The sequence below is a fragment of the Anopheles coluzzii genome, chromosome X (assembly GCF_943734685.1).
Source record: "Anopheles coluzzii chromosome X, AcolN3, whole genome shotgun sequence".
Lineage (NCBI taxonomy): Eukaryota > Metazoa > Arthropoda > Insecta > Diptera > Culicidae > Anopheles > Anopheles coluzzii.
The window spans coordinates 1,363,180-1,376,474 of record NC_064669.1 but is presented as its reverse complement, the minus strand read 5'-3'; the positions used below and the strand labels follow the sequence as shown (position 1 = coordinate 1,376,474).

At 49.5% G+C, this 13,295-nt stretch overlaps 1 protein-coding gene across 1 annotated transcript in view; it reads left to right on the top strand.

The window, feature by feature from the left end:
* Positions 1-1,691: 1,691 nt before the first annotated feature.
* The window catches only part of LOC120947246 (broad-complex core protein isoforms 1/2/3/4/5), an 87,445-nt gene continuing 75,841 nt past the window's right edge, over positions 1,692-13,295 (top strand). Inside the window, exon 1 of the mRNA XM_040362427.2 lies at positions 1,692-1,900. The gene's annotated coding sequence lies outside the window, so the exon portion shown is untranslated. The remainder of the gene's footprint in view (positions 1,901-13,295) is intronic.

The following is a 13,295-nucleotide window of genomic DNA, read 5'->3' as shown; positions in this document are numbered from 1 at the left end:
GACCGTTAGAAATATTGCGCCCATGTCAAGTTCTTGCGTTCAGCTTCAGCATACCATCATAGAATTTAGTTACCTTCAATTCTTGGGTGCTACTGCTTCACGAACAAAATGGAAAAACCTTTTCAAAGCAGATATTCAAAGCAATTTCAACACTTTTTGCTCCTAACGCAGCTCGCCCAGCTTACAACAAACAACCTTCCTATTAGTGAATCCTTAAAGTTACGTGCAAAAGGCTGCGCCGTAAAGCAGAAACTCATAAACCTTCTACAACATAAAAAATAAACTCTGCCAAGGCAAAGGATAAGAGAGATGCAGAGAGAGAGAGAGGCGAACCCCCAATGCTTGTTAGGAAAATCCTCTTCCCACCCGAGGGCACGGACCAAGTGACACTTATCTTCCGCAATATAAATGTTGCTTCATGTGTTTATTATGGATTTAAACGGATTGTCGCATTTTCCCTGTGCTGAGAGAGTGGTTCGCTCACACCGCCAACCCATACCGGCCCGTATTGCATCGGGCTCGGTTGCATCCGTCCTATCAATCAACCCACCGCGCCCTGCTTCCGCCGGTGGTCGTGGTACGGGCGCAAGGACACACAAAACAGCATCAGGAGCGCTACAGCGGCAAACAGCAACAACACCGCACCAGCAAACCACGCCGCAAACGATGAGATGCATTCCAAGGTCATGGCATTTAACATAGTTACCCCCCCCCCCCCCCCCACGGGGGTGATGGTGGGTTTTTTTTTATGGTGGAAGGAAACAGGAGCCGAAAGGCGGTGGCGAAACTGCACTCGATTTCCTCGATTTCCCGACGCCGGATCGGCCAGACGCCGACAGCACCGTCCGGGGACAGCATAATTCCACGACCGCTGTAACGACGATGTTTTGCTGCTGTTGGCTGCCCCCAAACGCACGCCCTAACGGTCGCTCAGCGCTCAGGGCATTGAGTGACCGCGGTCGGTATGCTTCACATAATCATCGTGCGGCCGTCGTCGTCGTGCACTTGCGTGCCTGTCGGGATCGGACGTTACTGGCGCTGGAGAAGATTTGGCCAACGCCACGCTCCGCCGCGAGAGCGTGAGCAGGCGAGCGCGCGAGCGCGCGCGCGCTCGCGCCCTCCCGCTCGCTTTATGTGTAAGTGAGCCAGCAGAAATGGAACGACAGAAAGGCGATATAAAACAAAAAAAAACCACACTCTCACCCTCCCCCAAAAAACAGAACCGCTCACAAACTCTCGCGCCTTTCCGCGGACCGGATGGTGGCGGCACTCAGCGCTCTAACAGCTGTTCGTGTGAATCAGCTCTTTGCAAAAAACAAAAAAAAAAACTCACCGCTGTACCACCGCCCCGGGGTAGAGGCGGAAGGTCGTCCGCAAAAAGGGCCGGAATGATGGGAGAGAGTTGGGTGGGGGTTTTAGTGCGTAACAATTTAAAAAAAAAAAGCAAAAAGAAGAAGAGGAAACGCACACCGCCCCACGCACGCACTTGGGGTGCCGCAATGTAATCCAACCAACACACCGATGCGACCAGGGCATTTCGCGCTCTCTCTCTCTCTCTCTCTCTCTCTCTCTCTCTCTCTCTCTCTCTCTCTCTTTCTCTCCTTCTTGTCCCTCTTCAACCCCCCCCCCCCCCCCAACCCTTTGCTTCATTATCTCCCACGCACGCAAAATCGGCGGGATCTGCGGGCCCGTGTCAAAACGGCGCAGCTCGCACTCGCGTCAAGTCAAGCCACCCGCGCGCGTGCTCGCTTCTCTCTCTCTCTATCGCTGCGTTCGGACGGGAGGGGTTGGTCGCCACAACCGGGTTTTTTGATCCCTTCTTTTGGCTAGTTTTGTTTTTTTTTTTTTTGTTTTCGCTTGCTTGTAGTGTGAAGTAATGCAAACGCTTGTCCACGCACAGGTAAGTGGAGTTAGGGTCCCTATGGGTCCGTTTTTTTTTTTGGGGGAGTCTGACAGCTCTGACACAAGTGTGACGCTCCGGCTCGGACAGTCGTAGCTTCCTTATCGTTCCTTGTCTTAACCACCTCCCGCCCCAAACCAAACGTCAAGCGGACCAACGAGTGTGTGTGTGTGTGTGTGTGTTTTGCTTAGATAACCTTGAGCCCTCTTCTGCCGGCTGTGGCCGGCTCAGCGTGTTCGTGCTGAGTGCAAGTGAGTGCGGAAAGCGACACGTTGTGATTTGTGCGATCGGAACCGCGATTAGGTTCGCGTGCGCGAGGATCTCTCCAAAGCCTTTGGCCAAATTCGCGACCGCGATCGGTCAAAGTGTGCGCGATAGAAAGTCTGAAATGTCGTGCCTTTTTTTCTGCGCTCTCTCTTCCACACACACACACATGCGCGCGCGGAGACGCACCAAGCCGGCGGCAGGGGCCAACGGCAATAAAACGATATGTTCCTACCCGTGTAAGTCACTTACACAAGCGCCTGCGAAACGGCGGTTCGTGGTGTTGTCTTGTTAGTATCTTTAAGATTCTCTTTTTTTTTGTTGTTGTTGTTGCTTCCCGCTTCGGTTTGCACCAACACACCGGTTCGGTGATCAGATTTTTGGGGTTGATTTTTTTGTTTTGTTTTTGGCGAGTGTGTGTGTGTGTGCTCCTTTGTTTAGTTCGCACACCCCCCCCCCCTCCCCCCAACCCCTCGACAACTTGTTCTTCTTGTTCCTTCACCGCACCGACATTCCGACCAGCAGTGTTAGACGGTGGTGTGTGTGTATGTGTGTTTATCTTTCTGTCCCGTGCGTGTCGTCATCGGAAGCCGGATCCGCTTTGCACGGCAACCCCCGTCCCGGTTCCAGTGTCACCCCTGCCACCGCTCAACACAACGGATTCAATCGGGTCTCGTTCCCCCCCCCCCCCCCACCCATCCCGCTCAATCAACCGTAGCGCACCTTACCATGGGGTCCTCTACTCTCCACCAACACATAGGCGAAACCGCACGGTGCCGTCGCGAAGATCTAATGCCCTGCATTAGCGTTCGCGAATTGTCTCTTCATACATAATGCATGCTCGCCACTGCGATGTTACTGCAAAAGCAGGGGTTTTCGGTGTGTTTTGCACGTTTGAAATGGGCAGCACCCGTTCGAAGCGGCGTTTGGACAACGATCGCTTTACGTCATCGTTTGGCAACATGTCGAGAGATGTATTGTAATAAGTGTGATTTGTGGATTTTAATGTCCGATAGCAAAATCAAGACATTGATGTCGTTTTAGATGGCACCAACTTTCATTCTTGTGAGATTCTATGAAACCCAAGCTTTGTTAGGCAAGCATAAAGTAAGGTATCTCAAGATATCTTGATGTCTCTGAAGAGAGTTCAAATTATGTCTGACATAATGTTCTGACAACTTCAAAAACTCAATGGAATATGTAGGCTCATTTTATTGCTTTATTGCTAGGTGTTTGTTTAATATAAACAAAAACATTATCTTGAGTATTGCTATTAAATTATTTGGGGTCCAGCCTAAATAGCGGATGCTTTCACGCCATCTTACAATCAGCACGTATTATGACAATCAACCGAAAGATTGGGCAAGAGTTCCACTGGAAGAATACAGAAGGTTCTAACAGTTATATTTCATTTTTTTTTTCACATAAATCTCAAAAACGCGAATCTGACTTGTTATTTATTTCGTAGTGTATAATCACGTGTAGGAGCCGTATAGGAGTACTGGTACGATATACTCCCAGCTTCAACAGGCGGAATGCTTCGACGAGGTTTAGAATGATCGAATGGGAGTTAGCACTCTTGCACCCAACTTAGCTTCTACTTGACTTCAGCAACAGCTTAAAAAAAGGAAAAGAAATGACACGCTAAAGGTCAAGCCTGGGGATATGAACCATTCCTCATAGGGAAGAACTATCCTCTTATCTTCTTAACGGCTCAACGGCCGTTGGCGACTCAAAAGGCCTGTCTGTACCACTACTTGTGGGCTTGGCTTTCAGTGACTTATTGATCTATGGCGGCACGGTCCATTTGGGACTTGAACCCATGATGGGCATGTTGTTAAGTCGTACAAGTTGACGACTGTACTACGAGACCAATATCCGCTTCGTCAATCAATCGTTGTACACCTCGTCCATGTTTTATAGCCATTTTTTGGGGTAAGTTTATCATAAATATTTGTAAACAATTTAACCACTTCAACTATAAATTACTTTATAGTTTGTAAGAACTATAGTTCTATAGCGCCTAGAAACAGCAGCTGGAGCAGCTACAATCAAATAATTTTCATTTTTTAGCGACAAAATCTCATCCCGACGTCCACGCACTTGGAACTAGCTGCTCCTAACACCAGCGGTGCTTGGGTATGACAGCTATCCAGTGTAGAAAATCCTCAAAGTGCTGTGAAGAAGAAATTCTTTTTACAACAGGTTTTACACAGGTGCAAAACAAAAAGTACAAATACCATGCTGCATCCATCACCGTAGGCCCTACCAACCCTGCCTCAGCAAGTGTATGGCGGTTTGGTACGTACGTACGGGATGCGCGAGGTAGGATTAGCAAGCGTGCGCGCGCGCGCCAGCAAATCCAGTGCGTCTTTGTATCTGTTAGGGTGGTTTTGCCGCGAGATGCCCGCGTCGCGCCCGCGCTGATAGGTGCGCGTTTACTTTTTCTTTCCCTTTTTACGCTCGCCACCCTTTCCCCCTCCTCTCCTGCATGCCTCCCTCATCCCTCCATATCACCATCTCGACCACTCCAACCGAACGGGCCTCAATTGGCCTCAAACCCTATGGCCAGCGCGAAGCGAAAAAAGATCACGCGCAAATACAACCCTACTCGTCCCTCCCCAACCCCTCCAGCGAGGGTTGATGCTTTGGTGGGAGGCGAGAAAAAAAAATGTCGTGCACGTGTGTGCCCGTACCGTTGGGGTGGCGGGAGAGCGAGACAGCCGAAACATGGCCGGCCAAATTTGGCAAGGTTCAGCAAACGTCAGGCTCAGAGGGAGAGTTTTTTTTTTCTTGCTTTGCCTTTGTGTGTGTGTGTGTGTGTCTTTTACACAACTTATTGCTCTCCGGGCAGGGCACTTAGTGTGCGGATCGTCCTTCCCTCCCTCCTGGGTCGTACGGTCCCACCCATGGCCATGGTAGCGCCGACTGCCGCTTCTTAACAGTCGATTGAGAGTCGTTCGGTTGTGTTTCGCCGTTAATTGGGTTCCTCTTTTATTTCAGCCGGGGCCCGCTCTTGCTGTTTTGGCGTTTTGGTTTTCTTACGACCCCCTCCCCACCCCCCCCCCCCCTCCCCTAGTGTGCTGTCATTTTATTTAATTCGCTCGCGAGGCCGAACCACGCGAGTGTGGGCGCGAATGAATAATTTCGGCATTCGGGATCGTTTACTTTTTTTTTTGTTTGTTGCCCTGCACCGGCGTTGAGGAGTTGCTTTTTCTTATTGCTTTAATGTCTTCCGTCCACTTTTCATTTCGCAAAAGCTCGACAAACGAGCATCTCTATGTTTTCTTTCCCTAACAAGCTCACTTTTGCCGTGTTTTCTTTACGACTCTTAGCGCGACAACCGAGCCCCGAATAGCGATTCTTCCTTCGCCAAGGCTGCCCCAATATCAACCAGAATGGATTAACTTGCGGTCCGGGGTGCGGGTGAGGACCGCAACCCAAGGTCTTGCAATGGCGCGAAATCAGCCGCAAGTTGTAGAGCTGTCCCCAAAAGTGAGACATCGCGGTAGCGAAAGAAGAGCGAACGGAAGAAGTTCCGATGCGCGAAGGCACCTGCCGGAACGTGGGGCACACTCGCAGACCGAACCAGCCTGACAACCTGTTCGGTGCACTAAGGAGGAAGAGATGAGACATGGGCGGGGGGGGGCTTCCCGGTTTTGTGGCAGAAGAATTTTGAGGTTAGATTCCCCGGGCACAAGTGTGTGTGCGCGCAAAATCTGGTTACCTCGTTGGTATCCAGGAAGAGTCGCCCTAGAAAGCGCCCAACACGTTCGGCAAACCCCTTCGAGGTGGCCCGTTTTTGTTGCTACCTTCACCTCATGCTCCCTCTTCGTTACTTCTTTGCCTATGCCACGTGTTCCCTTGCCGGGGCCCTCCAGACAACACGCGGCTGCCCGCACAAACTAGCTTTCACTGTTATTCGTCATAAGCGTTTGACATCGACACATCCCGTATACAGCTAGGGACCTCCTACACGTCCAGCAGGGCACGTCTTGGTGGTGGTGCTGCAGGCACGCCAACCCAACGCCAAGCCGAACGGGTTTTGCCTGCTTGCATCACCAAACGTCGCTTTGGAGGACCCGCTACTGGTCGGTGTCTTCCACCGAGACCTTCGGCCGGTCGGTGGTCGGTGGAAAGGTTGACTTAGATTAATATTTTGCGCCACACCGGTCCACAGTGCACTGGAGCCTCCAGCAGCAGAGAACCGGATCGGACATAGAAAGGTTAAGGTTTAGCGACAGGGCTGACAGACGGAAGGCACGGCTACCGCAGAGGAGGGAAGTTTTGAAGGTTTTAACGCCTCGAGGAAAAGTTTCGCAAAAGGACATATCACACACAGCGGCAAATTCAACAACAAAAAAAAACGCTTGGATGTGTGTTCCTTTTCTTCGCTCTGTCCTCTTTGTTCTCCCTTTTCGGTTCGTTTTTCATCGGTGATATTTAAAGCGGTCCCCTCGGAGAGAATGGAGTTGTGCGCCGGGGTGAGCTAGTGCGGCGGGCGATAAAAATTTAAAATTCAAATTCGCGCGCATCCTCGCGCGCGCTCGATCGTGGATGAAGCCGCGACAACACACACACACAAAAAAAAAACCGAATCAAACTACGGCAAAAACCGATATTGAACTCCACACTCTGCACTGGCCGCTTTAGGTTCCCTTTTCCACCTTTGATTTGGCTTCATCGTGGCTTAGAGCGCGCCTGCATGCGTTTGGCATTCACTCCAAAAAAAAAACCACACATACGAGCCACCTTTTCGTTGTTGGCATGTTGATGTGTTAGTGTGTGTGTGTGTGTGAGAGAGAGAGAGTGAGGATTAGGAGGCCGCAGAGCCCGGCTAAGCAAAGCCAGATCATCATCACTGGCTGGTGTACCTGTTTCGCGTTTCGAATCGTGGCACCCTTCTTTGGAGTGAGACTGGTGATTAGGACACTAGCGACGCGATCGATTACGGAATTTTTTTATATTTATTGGGGTCAGATGACGTAGTTGTCGGTGCAACCCGATCCAAAAGATCTTGTTCTCGTTCACATTTGTTTGTAAGATCCTAGTTATATCAGCTATAAATCTGGAATATAGAAATATGTAACCAAATTTTGAAGTAATTTTTAAAGTGATAAGGATTTCTCAACGGTTGAAACCATCCCATCTCTTCATGGACCCATATTTCAAGATCTTCGTATGTATGTCGACTGCTCGTTGCCTGTTCCGAGCTCCAAGCAATCCTTGTTTCGGAACCTAATCCTGAGCACTTCTAACTTGTGTGTAGTACCCATTACACTCCACTTCTTCAGGAACAGATATCTTACCCTGTCCCACAGTCTGCTTCAATTTGATACCAGAGTTTTTGATATTCGTGCTCCTGGGCCAGGTTAGGTATTATTGACAACACTTAACCTTATGTATATATGTATATAGCCTATGTTACCAGTCCATACACAAATAGAGGTTTACGGAATTAATTGCTATCGTGGACTGGCATTGGATACCCTAGAAAGCTGGATTCCTTTACGGAACCATGGAATAACTTAGTATGAAAAACAAAAAGAAGAACTCCAAACCCTGTCGACCAATATCCTTTTCCTAATGTACGTCTCTATTTCGGCATCTGACATTGTTTGACGAGTCATCATTCTTGATTTGACTCCAGAAAACAGTTTTGGCTTGGCACCTTTCCCTTACCACTGAGTAATCATTCCCCAGTGCTTGTCCCATGTTTAAACCCAGCCTTATTTTCCGTCCATGACATCTCTGTTCATTTCATTATCATCGGCGGTTGTAAACTAGATCTAGAATCCACTGGATATTTATATTTCCCAGGCTATTAGGGTTATTCTTCATTCCAGTACTCTCGTCGTCGAGTCAATGTATTTAAAAGATTATTTGATTTGAGTTCAAAAGCAACTTCATATTCATATTCTCGATACGAATCGAATAGAAATAAAAATACTGCAATCCTGTACGATGAATCGACTTTAAATATCATCCGATCAGTAGATTATTCATGCAATTATCTAGGAAACTTTCATCAGATGTCAAGCCCTTTTTGCTCTTATTTCTCATTTGCTAACACAAGACACACATAAGTATTATGACAATAAAAGCATAATTGCACATTTCAAAACCAATTGCTATTTCTTATCTCTGCCTAACAATGCTGTATAAGGCTAAAGCAATGCCCCTAACGTCCCAATGATTCTCCCGGTTTTTAACTGTCACAAGCAAATCCCTCACTCCGTACGCTTCAACTATCCATCGCGCTGAGAATGACCCTTCAGAAGCAGAAAAGAAAAATTGAACGAATACCACAAGTCGCCCAAAAAGGCTTCCACCAACCGCCGATGGTAGGCGCTAGTGTCACGCGGGCATTTCTGGTCGCGGCACTGCTCGTCATGTTTGCGCTGTTGGTTAGTAGTTTTCGCTTTATTTTGCACACGCATTCGCGTTCGATGCTGTGCCCGCGGGAGGGAGGTCGTGGGCTAACGTGTTACTGGCGGGTTGGATCATTCACTCTCCTTCTATCTCTCTCTCACTCTCTCTCTCTCTCTCGGTGTTTTTCGCTCATCTTAAATCCGGGCCAGGTGGAGAGGGAGGACTTGAGCTTGGCAGTGCAACCCATCGAGCGAAGGTTGGAATTGGGGGTCGCCCGGGTGCTTGGTTTGCGCTTAGGTTTATACCCTTTGTTCCACTGCCATACCTTTCCTACACCTCTAGCTCGGTCAAGCGTTACGCGGCGTGTCGTGGTGTTGGTGGGCATTTGCCAAAAATTCCGATACGCTACGGGACTGCGCAAGGGCTACGGGGTGGCCGGGAGACCCCAAAAAGAGTACTCGAAACCAGCTAGAGAAGCGATGGAGTAAGCACCACAAAAGAGAAAGATCACGAGCCATTCGAGCAAAGTCGAAGGGCTCACTAGCTGATGAGCGATCAAACGGTGCTCGGAAAACGGGAGGATAGGCACCTGTCCCGGGCACCCAACGGTTCGGCGAAGGAAGAGGTGAAAGGGAAACGGATTTTAACTCCGAAAATAACATTGGAAGGGAAATGTAACTGTTTTGCGTTTCCGTTCGATGTGAAGACTTTCCTTTTTTTGTTTGCTTCTCTTTCTTATTTTCGGTGCGCGAAAAAGGTTTAGGGCTGTTGGCGGGCTGGTTACGTGGATATTTTAAATTTTGTGTTGTATGAGATTTTATTCATGCAAAAAAAAACAAACCTGTAAACACACACACACAGAAATTTGTTCCACAACCGAGCTTGGTGTGATCGCACCGTTGGGTGATCGACCTGATCCTTCACCATCATCTAATATTAAAGCTCTTGATGACCGGCACCGTCAGCCGTCCCTACCCGGATGTGTCCCTTGGGTCCGTGTGTTTACCGTCCCCATTTCACTTCTCCTTGTTTGCAATCCATGCATGTGTGTCTGTGGCAATAGCAAGGCCATTGCCCGGCCAACCCCGATAACGGGGACAGGTCAGATCTCTATGATGATGTTCCAGGCGGGGGGATGGGGATACGATGGTCCAACGCTCTACGCAAACAGGCAAGAAGCAGCAGCAGCAGCAGCAGCAGCAGCAAAAAAAATCAGGCGCTAAAAAAGGGAAAAACATTGATAAATATTTGCTGTAAAAATATGCGCCCCTTTTGCACGAAACCCGGGACGGTGAAGAGGGCTGAATATTAACCTACCAGCACTCGCTCCCTCAGCTCCCGGTCGAGTTTTACGAGCGACACACGGCCAAGAAGAATCCGGTTCCGCTGGCCCGCACGGCTAGGAGCGCGGGCGCGCGCGCGAAGCGGTGCCAATCGAGCGCCCTGAGAGGCGAGAAGAGAACCATTTCAGCAAACCTATTGATGAAATCTGCACCGGGAAACAGAAATGATCACTAATGAGAAACTTGAATCCCTAACCGACCCCGGGGGCAGTGAGAAAGAACGAGGGAAAGAGAGAGAGAGATAGAGAGGGCCCTGCTCGTCGGGGTCTTACAAAAAAAGAGTCACCTTTTGCGCCCTAACTTCTACTAAGGCGTGTGTCTGTATGTATATGCATAACTACACACACACACACACAAATATTCCGGTCCGAAAGTAACCGTTGCCTGGAGTGGTGGGGTAGGGTGATCGGCAGTAAAAAAAAAAAAAACAACAGTTAGCAGAATGAGCAGTACCAGCAAATCTCGCTCGAAAGCGAGAAGAAGAAAAAAAGCCCTGCCAAACGGTGCGGTAAGCGTATATTTTTAGGTAAAATGTCGCGTGCTTGCCAACTCCCTGGATGCCCTGGAACCAGGAACAGGAACTGGTAGAACGCGTCGGTCGAGGAAAGTACAGTAAGAATCGCAACGGCACGCAAACAGCAACCTGCTCCGGGAGGTGCTAGAATCCGGATAATTTGGAGCCAGTGAGAAGCAGGAGGCGGCCGGACAGGTGGTTAGCACAGATAGCTTGACGCATTATTGCGGTGCAATTGACCTGCCCGGTCCCGTGTGCCGGCTCCCTTTCGCCCTTCCTCACTTTGCGACTTTGGTGGGCGAGATTGAGGCTTGTTAGCATCGATGTTATCTGGTGGAGCTTCTTCGTTGTTGTTGTTGTTTTTATTTTTTTGCTCAATGTGGTTGCCCACTCCGTTCGGCAACCTTATCGACCTCTGCATCCCGTTAGTCCCGATCCGATCGGGTGTGACAGGTCCAGCCGGGGTTGAGTTTGTGTGTCTTACCGTGCCATTCCATCGCCCTCCTAGCGGAGCTGCGGGAGCCCTCTGCCGCTGGCAGGCATCAACGGAATGATTTATTTTATTTGATAGAGATTGCAATCTCTTACGAAAGTCTCGAGAAGCAGTATAAATGAGGCAGATTTTAGAGGCTGCATAGAAATAATGAAATAATGAAGATGGTACAGTTGATTGAAACAAGAAATGAAAGACAAACAGTTCCTGCTTGGAGCACTTGGATGACTCAAACTTATAGCGGGACGGACTACAGCATCTCCTAACTGTTGCTTTGTGCCTGAGTTTTACTAGCTCTTGTTACTTTTGTATGAAAGAAGGTGACACACTGTGATTCTTTTTAGACGTCCAATCGAATGAAGCATTTAATGTTCTTTTTTCCAAATAGTACTTCAATTCTTTTGAACTCATTCCTGTTTGTTTGCTGTGTCGGTCTCTAAGGGTTAGCGTATGGGTAACTTCCAAGAGAATTAACAATATAACGGGAAATTGAGGAGTTTCAGAGTGACAAAGAATCATAAAAAAACTAGACAGCGGTGGATCGACATTGATTCAAGTCAACACCCAGATATTGACCAGAACTCGATTTTGGTATTCCTTCACGAATTCTAATCCTCTGGTTGTGGCGAATCTGAAGCCCATTAAAAAGTAGCCCAATTTTGTTGGAAACAGAAACACTGCTTGAATAACTCGCTCATAGTTCCAAAATCCCTGAAAAGTTAACATAATTCTATAATCCCGCCTGCTTCTACAATTTTAACCGTTTTGGAGAGCCAAGATGGCGAACATCGGTATCTTGGACATATTCTCAGGAAACTAGGGCCCAAAGTGTTGTCAGTAACAATGTGGTACAAACCATGGAAAGCTGATCCGGCTCTTAGGGACAGATCATTTACCCTAACGTGCTTATACTGATCTCCTGAATTCATATCTGTCCCAACTCTCAATTCTATGGTATCCTAAATCCAGTGTGTAGATCCCTATTGGAGCACTTGGAAGCTTGAAACTGATTTAAAGCTAATTGAAGACTTGAGAGCTCCCAATAACAGGTATACGAAATTATTGCAGAACTTCCAGAGAACACCGTTCCATATGGGAGGAGTTCAAAGTTCCCGGTACGCAGGTATTGAGCAGTTCGGAACTCGGAAGTGAATCAACGCCCGGTACATCACCCTCCCGCCAACTTCCGGCCCAACGCGCGACCTGGCGCTGAAGATCACCAGCGGCCCCAAACCTCCATCAATAACTCGCACTCACTGCTTCCCTCACCCCACCGTAATCTGCTCCTCTCCTACGCCACAATGCGCTTGATCTAATTCTAAAAGAAATCATTACCCTGCCCGAGAAAAAATAAAGCGGCCGCCCATCGGCCGCCCAATTTCCACCAGCGAGCCACTGGTTGGCCACTAATTGCCCCCACTTTGTCCCACTCACCTCGCCCCCCCCCCCCTCCCTATGGCAGCCGTTCTTGCGTCCGCCTGCTGCTCCGGGTATTGAATCATTCCCGAAAGCCTCGGAAAAATCGGAGCATCGCAGGTATCGAAATAGGGACAGGGTATTATCGGGAAACGGGCACTGAAGTTTGCCGCAGATGCTCGACGCCCCACGCCGCCCCAGCTCCACACCATTTTTGAATTGTTTTAGTTGCCCTGCTTCCCTGCCTCCGCAGGCACTCCAGGGCAGGCTCGGCACAGGCCAAACTTTGTTGGGCGAACGAGCGAGGCAGGGAGCCCCATCCTTCCCAAACCACTCCTACCGTACGGCCGCGGCCGTGGCTTCAGCCGCATGGACACACCGCCCGGCGGCGCCAGGTTGGCGGTTATTATCAGTGTAACGATTCGCGCAGACCCGTAGGCAGACCGAAAACGCGCGCGCGCGCCCGCTCGCGCTCGAAACAATAATCATTAAATGGGCTGCCAATGCATCGATTAATAGCACCGATTCGATCTGCTCCTTCCTTCCTTCCTTCCTGTTCCGGGCACTAGGCGGGGGAGACGCACTCTCAAAGCCCCCGCTGCCTCGCGCCAGCCAGAACCACTCGCGCTGCCGAATTATAATACGCTACTTCCACATTATTGTTTGATAATTTGCCTCCGCATTCTTGCGCGGTGCAGTGGTGGGCCCACCACCTGTCCATTTGCCAGCCGGTGCGGGTGCGGGTGAAATGAAGGCATCCCGGGGGGGGGGGGGGGGGGGGGTCGAATTTTCTTTTGCTCTCGTTTGCCCGCTGGAATAGCCCTCGCGTGCGCGCTGGCCAGCGCGCGCGCGCCAGCACCCACACGCGGAAACGCTCATTACGCCTCCCTCACCCACCTCCCCTTCCACACACGCACACATTCCTCAGACATTGGTGTACCTTATTTTTTTATCAGCATCTTCACTCCCGCTTCCACTCCCTTTTTCTTCGCT